The sequence below is a fragment of the Rhinopithecus bieti genome, unplaced genomic scaffold (genome assembly GCF_001698545.2).
Source record: "Rhinopithecus bieti isolate Rb0 unplaced genomic scaffold, ASM169854v2 scaffold_641, whole genome shotgun sequence".
Classification (NCBI taxonomy): Eukaryota; Metazoa; Chordata; class Mammalia; order Primates; family Cercopithecidae; genus Rhinopithecus; species Rhinopithecus bieti.
This window is the reverse complement of record NW_016803417.1, coordinates 4,657,145-4,670,646: the sequence shown is the minus strand read 5'-3', so window position 1 is coordinate 4,670,646 and position 13,502 is coordinate 4,657,145. Positions and strand designations below refer to the sequence as shown.

Genomic DNA, 13,502 nt, shown 5'->3' with positions numbered 1-13,502 from the left:
TTTTTTTTTTTTTTTTTTTTTGAGACGGAGTCTCGCTCTGTCGCCAGGCTGGAGTGGTGCAGTGGTGCAATCTTGGCTCACTGCAACCTCCACCTCCCAAGTTCAAGCAATTCTCCTGCCTCAGCCTCCTGAGTAGCTGGGACCACATGCACGCACCACCATGCCTGGCTAATTTTTGTATTTTTAATAGAGACGGGGTTTCATCATGTTGGCCAGGATGGTCTTGATCTCTTGACCTCATGATCTGCCCACCTTGGCCTCCCAAAGTGCTGGGATTACAGGCCTGAGCCACCATGCCTGTCTGGTTCTTTTCCTTTAACTTGTATTAACTGCATAGTAGTTAAGTTTCTCTTTCTTCTTTCTTTAATAGGATCATCTCAACATATTTAAAAAATATGCCATATATATATTTTTTATATATATATATAAAAGATTTGCCATCTCTGGGTCATTAAATGGCATCACAGACATAGAAATAGAAAAGTACCAATTTCTTTTTTATGAAATTTATCCATTCATGCAAAAGAAGTATTATAATTAATTAAAAATAATTTTGAACATTGGGTATCCTAGGCTCTGAGTGTGAGGCTCTCGGAAAATTTAAATGACATAATCATCACACTTGCAAAGCATAAAGCCCAGTGGGGAAGAGCAACATGATGGGAACAAAGGTGGAGTATAATAAATGCTATTGTGGAATCACAGGCCAAGGGGAGCTCACATCTTTGAACTTCAATTTCTTTATCTGTTGCGAGGAAGAGTATCTCATGAAGCTGTTTTGAAGCATGTCTAAGTTAATGCATGTGAAAACACTAAAATTATAAAGCTGTGGACATGTCAGTTGTCATGTGTGGTTTAAAATAGAAGCTGGGAGACTCTTTATTCTGAAACCATGTAGATAATCCAGGGATGAGACTCTAGTTAAAGTGAGGAAAACAATGTACCTGCATGTCAAATGCAGTTCCTGGGAAAATGGTTGAGATTGTATTATTGGGAGACTCTCATTCCAGAAATCATTTTGTTGGCATTTATACTAAGTGGTGATGACATTGAGAACAGCACAGCTTCATCTGACATCTCACATTATTGTCAGCCGTTCTTAGTACCCATGGTATGTTTTTACTGTATCTTGCGAATAAGATAATATATTAAGCCTCCTTGCATATAAGGATATATATAAGATACGTGTTGTATAGTTGGTTTCTAGAGTGTCTTCGTAGCAATCTTCCACTATTTCTCTTTATTCCTATTCCCCCTCCCCCTCTGTTTTTTTCCCATTAGTTCTTTACAGGTAGGGAGATTATATGTCCCAGTTTCCCTGTCATAGTTTATGTCTCTTGTCCCTACATCCCATCTACTTAACATTTTAACACCCTCAAAAGCACCCCAATTTGGACCTCACCTTACCTGGTCACCCTGGCTCAAAGCATAGAAGAAAATTAAATGAAGAGCCAGCAAATTAGCGAAATCGTACAGATCTGTGATAACTGACTTCAGTCACTGAGCTGAGCTGATTTACAGAGTGTGGATTTGGTCCAGTAATATCCTGGAATGCAACTTACAGAGTTAAGTAAGTAGTGCCTGATTATAGCTACACACTACAGCAGGTTTCCTAATGAGCTGTTAAAACGAAAGCATGTGTTTGTTCACTGTGGCACAGAACGGTAGCTTTGACACTTCAGTAGTTTTCACCATAGCATGGCTTGTTGGAGCTTGAAGACTGACATTCCTTCTTAAAGGCCCATCTAGGTTTTCATTTACTGTGAGCTATGTGTTAAGCTAGTATTGATCTTGTTTTTGACCATCATTCACCCATGGCAGCCAACCAGGGAGATGTAAAATGCTTTTGTCCCCCCTCCCCACCTGTGCACCTCCTTTGGTGTGACCCATGGGAAGACAGTTATGATGCAGCTTGGAGGGATGGCCCTACATTGCAGCTTCTCTGCCTCATTCCTGCTACCCTTTTAGAATGAGAAAAGAGGATTGAAAGGTCCAAAAGCCTAGGGAGAAAATTCTGCAGTCCTGTATTTTTCCAAGCAGAGGGGAAGGTGCCACTTTGTATGACTGCTTGCAATCCCCAATATAATAGAATAAAACTATCCCTACTGCCAGCATTATGAAATTTGTATAAAGGTGGAGGGATTACTTTACTGTTTTATTAATATGCAATCCCAATATTTTCATTGTAGGGCAGCTTGCAAAAAGTTCATTGCAAATTGTGCTGAGTTAAAATCAAATACATAAATCTACCTTTCTCTGTTGGCAGCTGTACTGGAGTTTGGGATTGGCCTCTGTGCTTATTAGAGCCAAAGAATGTGTATTATTTAATTCTTGCAAAGTGAAAGTAAAGGATCAGGAAATAAAAATCAGGGGAATGGAACATTTTTAGTGCGATCCCTGTTTTACTCTTCAGCAGGGAAAAGTGGCTTAAAGATCTCTGTTACAACAGGGCTTCTCACACTTTAATGTGAGACTCTTGTTATGTAGATTCTGACTCTGGGGTCTAGGATGGGGGCCTATGATTCTGCATTTCTAACTAGCTGTAGAGCATGCTGGTGCTGCTGGACCACAGGCCATGACTTGAGTAGCAGGTTGTCAGGAAGTGTGTGCTTCAGCAGGCTCCGACTCCAAGTATCACTGTTGTAAAATATGCAGATTAGAGTGGCACACACCAGACCCTCAGCTGTCAGGAGGAGCTGTGTTTTAGCTAGAGGTTAGGGTGAGAGGGACCACCCAGAATTTTAAAGCCTAAGTATTGTCTCCGGTCTCTTGACCAATCTTAAGGTATCCCTAACAGAGGCCCAGTGTTCCTGCTAATGAACTGAATAAAGAAATGTTATAGTCCATGGATTTGGACTTCCAGTAACGGCTTATTTTACATCTATTAAAGGCTACAAGGAAAGAAGTGGAGGGAAGGGCCGGAAGACTAAGAAAATAGGAAATGAGAAGAAATGCAGAAAGGAGAGTTCCATTTCCTCCTGCTTCTATCAAAGGAAAAAAAAATGTGCGTTCTCTTTCCACCTGTAAATAAAGCAACAGGGCTACCACTAACTAGTTTGTGTGACTATATTCTGGCTGTTTAACCTCTGCTATTTCACAAAAACGTCCTCATCTGTGAAAGGAAGAATTTGAACTCGGGACAGTTTTCAGAGCCCCTTCAATTGTTAAAGCATAACAACGAAGAATTCTGTGGTCATACAACATTAAAAATCATACATATGTCCTTAGGAATGGGGTTTTATTTCTGTAAGAGCACCTCCAAAACAAGTGTATGTGTTAATATATGTGCATTTTATATTTTTCTTTATATTCTTTGTTCTCTTCCTTTTAAGAAAATCTATTTTGTTTCATTGCTTCAAAATTCTTGAAAAATTTTCTATCTTTTTATATAATCCAGAGTTGGCTGTGTTAATTTCTGCTTCCATCATACTAATTTAGGAAACCTGGCCTAATAGTGGCGGAAATAGCTAGAACTTTCTTCTCTGACTTACTGGCATTTTCCCTAAGCATCTGCATGTGTTGGGTGTATGTGTAAGTACCATGCATTAGATATGTCCTCTGTTGAAAGGATAAAGGAATGCTTATTCCACAAGTTACCTTGGGTCCAACTCTGTTCTGTACTCAGTCTGTTCTCTCAACACAATGACCTCTTCAGTCTTAGGACAGAAGTCTGGAGTTTATTCACATCTCTATTTTGACTAATTGTTTTACACATCAAGCTCCATATAATGTAGTGGATAATGAAATACTCTAAGTAAGTTAGGGATTTTCAATTCTTAGACTTGTGGATGAGAGAATTTCAAAAATTATCTACAAATTTACCCTCATAGATAATGTCCGTATGATATACAGAGGTTGAGTTTTATAATATATAAATTGCTCTGAGCCAGAAATGAAAAATAAACATAGAATCCCATGTTAAAAAACTAAAGTTGCTATATTAAAATTAATAGTATGCAGGAATTTTTGATACATTGTTTTGAGGATGTGTTTACTGTGTTCAAAGCAATAAATTTATGAATGGAATCTAGTTTCATTAGCCCTCCTATAATATTTTAGTGAGAATATAAATGAATACCTGCTTTTTGAAGGACAACCTGACATTATCCATTAGAATGTGTAGGCTCAATTTTCTTCATCTCACAGATTCACTTCTTGTAACTTATCCATTTATAATTAATTATTGCACATATTCGTTTGGAATTATTGGATGGGTACAGAAAGCTGCATGTAAAAGTATGTTCATCAAAGTGTTCGCAGCATGGGCCAGGTGCGATGGCTTACACCTATAATCCCAGCACTGTGGGAGGCTAAGGCGGGTTGGATCATCTGAGGTCAGGAATTTGAGACCAGCCTGGCCAACATGATGAAACCCCGTCTCTACTAAAAATACAAAAAAATTAGCCAGGCATAGTGGTGCGCACCTGTAATCCCAGCTACTCAGGAGGCTGAGGCAGGAGAATCACTTGAATCTGGGAGGCAGAGTTTGCAGTGAGCCAAGATCATGCCATTCATTGCACTCTAGCCTGGGTGACAAGAACGAAACTCTGTCTCAAAGATAAAGTGTTTGCAGTGTGAAGAAAGAATCTAAATATTCAACAATAAAGGAAGGCCAAATGACACAAATATGAAAGGGGAGTACTATGCAGCCATTAAAAAGAGATGTGGTTATTATCTTAGGAAGATTAATATGAAGTTAAAAGTTATAAAGGAACATTTGGGGAAAATGTATAGGTACATACATACTTATATAAGCACAAGGAAGAACTGGGAAGCAATATACCAAAATGTTGATGGTAGTAGAATTACGGCTGATTTTTTTACTTTCTTTCTCATTCATTTCTTTATTGTTGAATATTTAGTACTAGTACATGGAGAGTGAATAGAAAACTTAATTTGGAAGGAATGGGACAAAAGTAGCCACCCTTAGAGCTGAGTTAGAGGAGAACACAGAGCCCAGGTGTTGCAGCATCTCTTCTGGCATCGGTAATGGGAATTCTCTGACTAGTCCTCACTGTGCCAGAGAAGCTTCCTGCACACAGCTGGGTCCTGTGAGGCAAGACCTGTGTCCTGCTGACTCATACACAGCATCCCATATGGCCTTAACTTTATTTAGCAGCATCAGCTCAAGGGAGCCTTATGTTCCCTGTGGGCCCAGGATTTAGAAGAGCGTAATCATAGAATGTCTGTCAGGCCTGGAAGTGTCGTTAGGGCTGTCCCAGTCTGGACATGAAGAATCCAAGGCCCAGAGCATTTAAGTAATATTCCCAGAGTCCCAAAGGTGGTTTGAGGCCAAGTGAAAATGAAAATGCAGTTCCCAGGCTCTTGGTCTCTCTAGTGCTACTACTTTGCTTGTCTCCAAGCTCTGCTTTGGTGGATGAGTCTCCAGTTCTCACAAGCAGTTTTTAAGGCCAGAGCAAAAGGTTTCCAGGTAAGAGAATTTTTTTTCATGTAAGAGAAGATTAAATTAATAGGACTTTTGTTCAGATCTGCATTCATTGAGATACGTGGAAATTCAAGGGTTGTTGACTTTCCTTGGGTCTGGCCTCTTTTGGATATTTAATAAAGGCTGCAAAACCTCTCCCTTGAATGATGCATGTTTGCTGAAAACCACAAAACTTTGCATTTGATTTCGGAGGTTTCAAGAGCTCTGTAAAGCCTGTCCCTGGGTTATAAATGTCCTTTGTCTTGTGCTCCCCTGTTTTCAAGTAGTTCTCTTGCATTTGGAGGTAATGGAACTGATCTGGTTTGGTTTTCATACCTTTGTTGCTGATATGTTTTCTTCAAACAAAAAAAAGAGAAGGAAAGGAAAGCAACTAGGATGATGAACAAGCCTCATCACATTGGATACTTAGTGTTTTCTTTGTGTTTACAGTTGCTGTTAGATTGTCATTCCAATAAAAGTAAAATTGTGTAATACTTTTTAAAACTCCCATCACACTAGCACAACTGCTTTCATTTTTTTGCAGTGTGTTCCACTGTGTTGCTGTCCGCATGGATACTTCATGGTTACAGGCAAAGACTGTTCATTATGCGCTTTCATGCTTCCACATGAAAGACACAAGCTGAGGCTGAAATTGAGTGGCTTCTTACCAAAAATTAGGTATTTGGATAAGAGCAGATAGTTTTTACTTAAAAGATATAAGTTTTGAAAATGGCCACATGCAGTGGTTAACACACTGATGACTGGACTTACCTGAAGAGTTTCTAATTCAGTAGCCCAGTGTGGGGCCCAAGAATATGCATTTCTAGTAAGTCCCCAGGTGATACTGACACCACTGGTCCATGGCCACACTTTGAGAAACAGTGGCCCAGAGAATGAGAGTCTTAGAAGGCAGTGTGTTTTCCAAATTTTGCTGAAGACAAGAATCACTTGAGAATGTTTGTTAGAAATGTAAATTTTAACCCTATGTCAGACTCACTGAATCAAAATCTCTGGGAGAATCTTGGCATACTATGTTATCAGATTTGGAGGAACTACTATTCTGTTGCTATCAGGTAAGCCCCATAGAGCGTCACTTGTTTGCAAACCACTCAAAGGACAATAGAATTTTTTTTCAAACAGTCAACCAGAAGGGACAATATATTTACCACTCTAATAGTTTTATCTTCTGTTGTCTGCTTTGACCCTATGACCACATCAGCCCCTAGCAGCATCCACATTTTTAAGTGAATTTTAAGTCATCCTTCTAAGACATAAATATTTTTGTTTCAGGTACCAAATATATTGTATGAAAGAGATACCAGAATACCTGCTTTCTGAGAATTTCCTCAAGTTTTACTGAGTTCCTTTTTAATAAGCATAGTCAGGATATGCATTTGTGTGTGTGTATGTGAGAGAGAGAGAGAGAGAAAGATAAAGGGAGGAAGGAAAAAGAAATGTGGTTTTCTGACAAGTTCAAGTTCCCTAGTGATGGTGATGCTGCTGATCTCGAAACACGTTTTGAGAACCACTGGAATAGACCAATAACTCTCAAATGTAGCAGTTGGAATCTCCTGGAGGAGCTTTGAAATACACTTCTGCTCAGGTCCCACCCCCAGAGAATAGTTTAATTGGTCTTCGGTAAGGCCTAGACAGTAATTCTGATAATCATCCAGCTGGGCGCGGTGGCTCACGCCTGTAACCCCAGCACTCCGGGAGGCCAAAGCAAGTGGATCACCTGCGGTCAGGGGTTCAGGACCAGCCTGGCCAACATGGTGAAACCCCGTCTCTACTAAATATACAAGAAATTAGCCAGGCATGATGGCACACGCTTGTAATCCCAGCTACTCAGGAGGCTGAGGCAGGAGAATCGCTTGAACCTGGGAGGCAGAGGTTGCAGTGAGTGGAGATCACTCCATGGCACTCCAGCCTGGGAAACAAGAGCAAAACTCTGTCTCAAAAAAAAAAAAAAAAAAAAAATCCAAAATTGTGAACCATCACTGTAGGTCGCTCCAGATAAAAGGTAATGGGTTAGGAGACTTAAGACTTGATGAGGAAAAATAAAGGTCAAACCAGTGCTCCTCTCACTTCAATGTGCATACACATCACCTGGGGGTCTTGCTGGAATGCAGATTGAGTCCATAGGTCTAGGGTAGGGCCCAAGATACTGCTTTTTTTTAATCAAGTCCAGCAGATGCTGCTGCGATTGCCTGGGGGTCTGCACTTTGAGTAGTGAGGTGGTTACAAAGTGTTGACCTGTGTAAGTGCTTATCAACACACAGTTTTTATATATTTTTAAGTAGTATAGAACAAATAAAAGCAATGTCATTGAGGTTTCAGATACCTTAACTTAGAAACAATAAATATCTTGCCATTAATGACTATTTCCCTTCCTTTGATAGCTAAAACATTTTGTTTTTGCTTCTCCCTACCTGCTTACTCAGAGTTTCAATCAAATGTTTGTAAATTAATTTTGCTTTAGTATGACACATGTATTAACAGGCCTTTTCCCTTTATAACTGAGTCCCAGGATTCACTGAGTTTGAGAATCTTGCCTTCTGGCTTCCTCCTTGCCTCAGACCCTGCCCTTTAGGTGTTATTGCCCTAGGAGGCTGAAAGTTTAGTAATGCCCCAGGGCCTCGTTGCAGGAGCTAGTCACTTTTGGTACTTTGTTCCTGTCAGACTGCAGGCTCTGGGAGCCAGTCTTCTTGTGACATGAGTTCATCCTGTGTCTCTGGCTTGAGCCCAATCTTTCAGGCCTGGGTTAGGGGTGAAGCCTTTTCTCTGGCAGGTCCCACAGTCTGGCGCCTTTCCTAGTGTGGTGGAGTTGAGACCTTGCTGTCAGAGCCTTTTCAGAAGGAGAGAGGGAGCGACAAGACCTTCGTGTGAGGAAGAAGGAGTTTAAGCCCCTTCTATGGAATCTGTTTCCTCTGGCATGTTGCATTTTCTCAGCTGAACATGGCGGAAGTGGTTGATACTTGAATTAGAGGCTATGAAAGCTTTCTTGGGAAATGGATGAGGCTGAGCCAGTGGTGGTCTCCTTCTGCCTCTACCTCATGCTGACCAGGGGACAAGGCTCGGTCTCCTGGGTGTGGCCTGTCATTGGTCAGTCTCTGACCGTACTCCTGTTTTCCAAGGCATTCCTCAACAGAATGGGATCAGGCTTTTTCAGTCATTTCTGATTTTTAAATAGGCATCTCCATGGGAGATGCCCCTACTCCCTCCCTGTGCCTGAATATTTGCCTGTCTAGCATGAGTAGGTGAACGTCAGCAGAACTCTTAAAGAATCATGAAAGGGATGTGCTTGTCCTAGCAGGAGAGTCTGTGACAATACAAAAGAAGATAATGTTCTGAGTCTCCTCTATTAAAAAGGGAAAAGCTTAAGCGAGGTTTATTTCCACTAAAGGAAAGCAACGTAAGGCAGCTTGACCTTGAGTGTGATTGGAGCACTGTAAATGCTACTTCTACTTTTTTCCTTTTTTTTTTTATTGTGATAAAAACACATAGCACAGATTTGCCCTCTTAATTTTTAAGTGTACATTTCATTATTGTTAACTGTATGCACATTGCCATATGACAGATCTCTAGAACTTTTCCATTTCACATGACTAAAATGCTATACTCATCAAACGACTATTTTCCCCCTCCCCCTCGCACCAGCCCCTGGCACCAACCTTTCTACTTTCTGTTTCTGAGTTTAATTACATGTATATGTCATAGAAATTTGGCTTTTTGTGATTGGCTTATTTCACTTAGCATAGTGTCCTTAAGTTTCCATTCTATTCATGTTGTAGCATGTGATAGAATTTTCTTTTTTGTAGACTAATAGTCCATTGTGTACCACATTTTCCTTAGGCACTCATCTGTTAATGGACATTTAGGTTGCTTCTGCACCTTGATCATTGTGAATAATTCTGTAGTGAAGATGGGGTACAAATATCTCTTCGAGTTCCTGTTTTTAGTTCTTTTGGACATATACCCGGAAGTAGGGTTGTTGGATCATATGGTAGTTCTTATTTATTTGAGGAACCTCTATACTGTTTTCTATAGTAGCTGCACCATTTTACAGTTTCACCAACAACCCTCACCAATGTAGGGTTCCAGTTTCTCCACATGCTACCAAATGCTTTGTTTTTTTGTTGTTTTTGTCTTTTTTTTTTTTTTAATAATGGCCATTCTAATGAGTATAAGGTGATATTGTGGTTTTGATTTGGTTCTACCTTTTTAAACTCCAAATTCAATCTCTGGTTACAGCTTTTCCCATATCCATTTTCAGCTGAGGTGCATATGCTGTGTTGGTAACATAAATTGAACATTGTAAGAGCTTTTATCAGGCAGCAAATTGTAAAGCCCCCTCCAGGTCAGACACTTGACCTCTTTAAAGCTTAAGTTAGGAACTTGTATGTTCTGAAGAAAACACAAGAAAATCTGGGAAATTTCCATTTAGCATGAACCTTTCTGTTTTCTTGGTGGTGGTGGTGTGGGGGTGATACAGTGTCTCCCTAGGTTGCCCAGGCTGGAATGCAGTGCATCTTCACAGATGCAATCATAGCTCACTACAGCCTCGAACTCCTGTCTCAGCCTCACAAGTAGCTGGGACTACAGGCATGTACCACCATACCCAGCTCCTTTCTGCTTTAAACAGTGGAAAAAATACATGTATTTTTTAAATTGAAGGGCTGGTTATATCTTCAAGGTGAAATCCTCTATGTGAAATCTGAATAAACTATTCCTGGAATATCCAGTGTCCTTTCCCCATGATGATAAACTAAGGAAGCCCAGAGCTGCCTCTCTTTAAAGATAGTAAGAAGCCGATGCATAAACATAACACTTAAAAATAAGATCATGTATTTTATTTTACTCATCAGCTTAAACCCATCAATGACTTTTAACTTAGAAGAAAACCTAATCTTCCTACTATGACCAATAGGACTAAGCAAATCTCATAAGCTAGCCTCTGCTTACCTGTCACTTCAGCCCAGCCTGCTCTTTCCCTCTCTTAAAAACTCAGTAGCTCAAATACGTGGAGCTTTTTCTGGCCCGGAGCCTCCAGACCTTTTAAAGAAAAAAAAAAAAAGATTATAATTTTGGTGAAGACCACATTGTGAATTTTTATTTCTATGGCTTTTACTTTTGGTATTGTGTCTAGACCTCTCCAAGCCCTAGGCCTTAAAGATCTTCTAGGTTTTCTTAAGTTTTATAGTTTTTTGTTTTAATTTTAGATTTAAGATCCATTTGGAATTAACTTTTATATAAGACAGAAGGTCAAGAAGATTCATTATTTTGACTATAGATATCAGATTGCTGTAGCACTGTTTGTTGAAAAGACTTCCCTTCCTTTTCTGAAAGAGTTTTTCTTTTCTGAAATGCCTTTGTCAAAATCACATGGGCACATTTGTGTGGGTCTATTTCTGGGCCGTATGCTGTTCCTGGTACCATTATTTTACCTTCCACCTTCCCCTAGTTAACTCCTACTTATTCTTTAGGTCTTAGTTTCAATGTTGTTTCCCTGGAAAGACCCTTAAGGACCACCCATTCCTATGCATCTGCATACGCTCAACTTCAGTCTTACGGAAGGGTGTCTCTGTTATTCTCCCTCATCACCCGTTTTTCTCTCCTTCATAGCATTTACAATAATATGTTTATAACTTTTTTCGTTTGTGCACATAGAGTTCGTGCCTAAAGCCTCAAAAAGGCAAGAACTGAGTTTATTTTGTGCACCACTGTAGTGCCTAGTACTGTGCCTATTGCATGCTGAGTTCTCAGGTACTGTTTTTGAATAAATGAGTGAAACAAAGTTAGGCCTCCTGAGGGATGTTTTCTAAATCCCTAGGTGTCATTTTCTTAAAATCAGAGGATATTCTTGGCTCTTGGAGCCTTAGGGCATAATTTTTTCCCAGTTAACCCATCTTTGAAGATAGGGGTTTTGACAACTTTTGGCCTACCTCAGAGTCACCTAGAGGGTTTTCAAAATGCAGATTGCAGGGCCCCAAACCCAGAGTTCCTGCTTCTGTAGGTCTGGGATGGACCCAAAAATTTGGATTTCTAGCAAGTTCCCAGAAGATAATGCTGATGCTGCTGTTCTGGGAACCTACTTTGAGAACTGTATTAGTCTGTTCTTGTACTGCTACAAAGAACTACCTGAGACTGGGTAATTTATGAAGTAAAAAGGTTTAATTGACTCACAGTTCCACAGGCTGTAAAGGAGGCATGACTGGGAAGCCTCAGGAAACTTACAGTCATGGTAGATGGCGAAGGGGAAGGTGTCATGTCCTACGTGGTGGGAGCAGGAAAAAAAGAGGGAAGAAGATGATGCTATGCACTTTTAAACAACCAGTTCGTGGGGGAAGTCCGCCCCCATATCTAATCGCTTCCCACCAGGCCCCTCTTCCAGCATGGAGGATTAGAACTCACAAGATTTGGGTGGGGACACAAATCCAAACCATATCAAGCACTAGTGTTTTAAGGTCAAGAATCTGAGGAGCCCCGAGTCACTGAGTCGCCGCCACTGCCAAGGACTCAGCTCCCCCTTCTCCTGCCACTTCCCGCTTTTGCAGCCATTTCCACTGAGGACAAGGAATCGTATGTCCACAATCCAGAGCCTCCATTCTTTCCACCCCTTTGCTGATACAAGTAAGGGTGATGACCTGCTCCCTGCTGGCACTGAGGATTATATCCATATAAGAATTCATCCAACAGAGAAACAGCAGGAAGACCCTACTCTGTCCAAGGGATTGCTGATGATTATGATAAAAATAAACCAATGCAGACATTGAAAAAGAAATTTGCCTGCAATGGTACTGTAATTGAGCATCCAGAATATGGAGAAGTCGTTCAGCTACAGGGTGACCAGCGCAAGAACATATGGCAGTTCCTCATAGAGACTGGAATGGCTAAGGACAACCAGCTAAATGATCGTGGGTTTTAAGTGCTATGGCTTGCTGAAGCTTGAGTGAGGATTTCCTTGCAATGAGTAGAATTTCCTTTCTGTCTCTTGTCACAAGTTTAAAAACCTCACAGCTTGTATAACGTAACTATTTGTGGTCTGCTTTTAACTTGGCCTAGGGTAACTCCTTCATGCAGTAAACTGAAAAGAACCGTGCTGTTTAGTCTTGAAGTGCCTCATTTAAACAGAGGTCAAGCAGTAGGCGCCTGGCAGTGTCAAGCCTGAAACAAAGCAATACCATCATGTTTCAGCCACACTCAGCCCTAAGATCATAGACAACTATGTCTGGCCAGATGCTCCTCTGCTCTCCCTCTGCAGAGTTCCCTGCCCTAAGAGAATGTCACCACCCGAACAATCCTCGGTGAATCTGAGAGGAGAGGATGGGGTAAGGCAGCAACAGCAGCTCTACCACTGGAAGGGAGCCTTTGGTGGTCAAAGAAAGATCCCCTGGTGTCCCCAGCCTGACCAGGAGCAGAGTTTTAGAGAGGCCCCCTTCCCAGTAGTGAGATGATAGGACATCTGGCTTGCCACAAAGGTCTTTTTGACCAGACATATCCTAGCTAAGGGATGTCCAAACACCAGAATGTGAGGCCAACCTTCCATCAAAGTTAAACCTTTGACAAGGAAACAAATCTCAAACTGATGTAGCAGTCATGTAGCTAGCTGTAGAGCTTGCAACTTAATGGCAACAGCTGTCCAGTGCCATGGGAAGTAACAAACTGGTTTTGAGGTTTTGTTTTGTTTTTTTTTCCCTCCAGTTTTAATGTTACGTGTAATGTATTTAAACCCCCCCCCCTTTATTTTAAATTTAAGTTCTAGGGTACATGTGCACAACATGCAAGTTTGTTACTTATGTATATATGTGCCATGTTGGTGTGCTACACCCATTAACTCGTCGTTTACATTAGGTATTTCTCTTAATGCTATCCCTCCCCGCTTCCCCCACCCCACAACAGGCCCCGGTGTATGATGTTCCCCTTCTTGTGTCCAAGTGTTCTCATTGTTCAATTCTCACCTATGAGTGAGAACATGTGGTGTTTGGTTTTCTGTCCTTGTGATAGTTTGCTCAGAATGATGGTTTCCAGCTTCATCCATGTCCCTACAAAGGACATGAACTCATCCTTTTTAATGGCT

At 40.9% G+C, this 13,502-nt stretch overlaps 1 protein-coding gene and 1 pseudogene across 4 annotated transcripts in view; both read left to right on the top strand.

The window, feature by feature from the left end:
• The window catches only part of KANK1 (KN motif and ankyrin repeat domains 1), a 239,239-nt gene that overhangs the window by 139,081 nt on the left and 86,656 nt on the right, over positions 1-13,502 (top strand). The window contains exon 1 of one of the 4 annotated variants that reach the window (XM_017883676.1): positions 5,337-5,431. The exons of the other annotated variants lie outside the window; for them this stretch is intronic. The gene's annotated coding sequence lies outside the window, so the exon portion shown is untranslated. Of the gene's footprint in view, positions 1-5,336; positions 5,432-13,502 lie in introns of those variants that run through there. 4 annotated transcript variants of the gene reach the window in all.
• Positions 12,007-12,350, top strand: LOC108536365 (eukaryotic translation initiation factor 1 pseudogene; annotated as a pseudogene).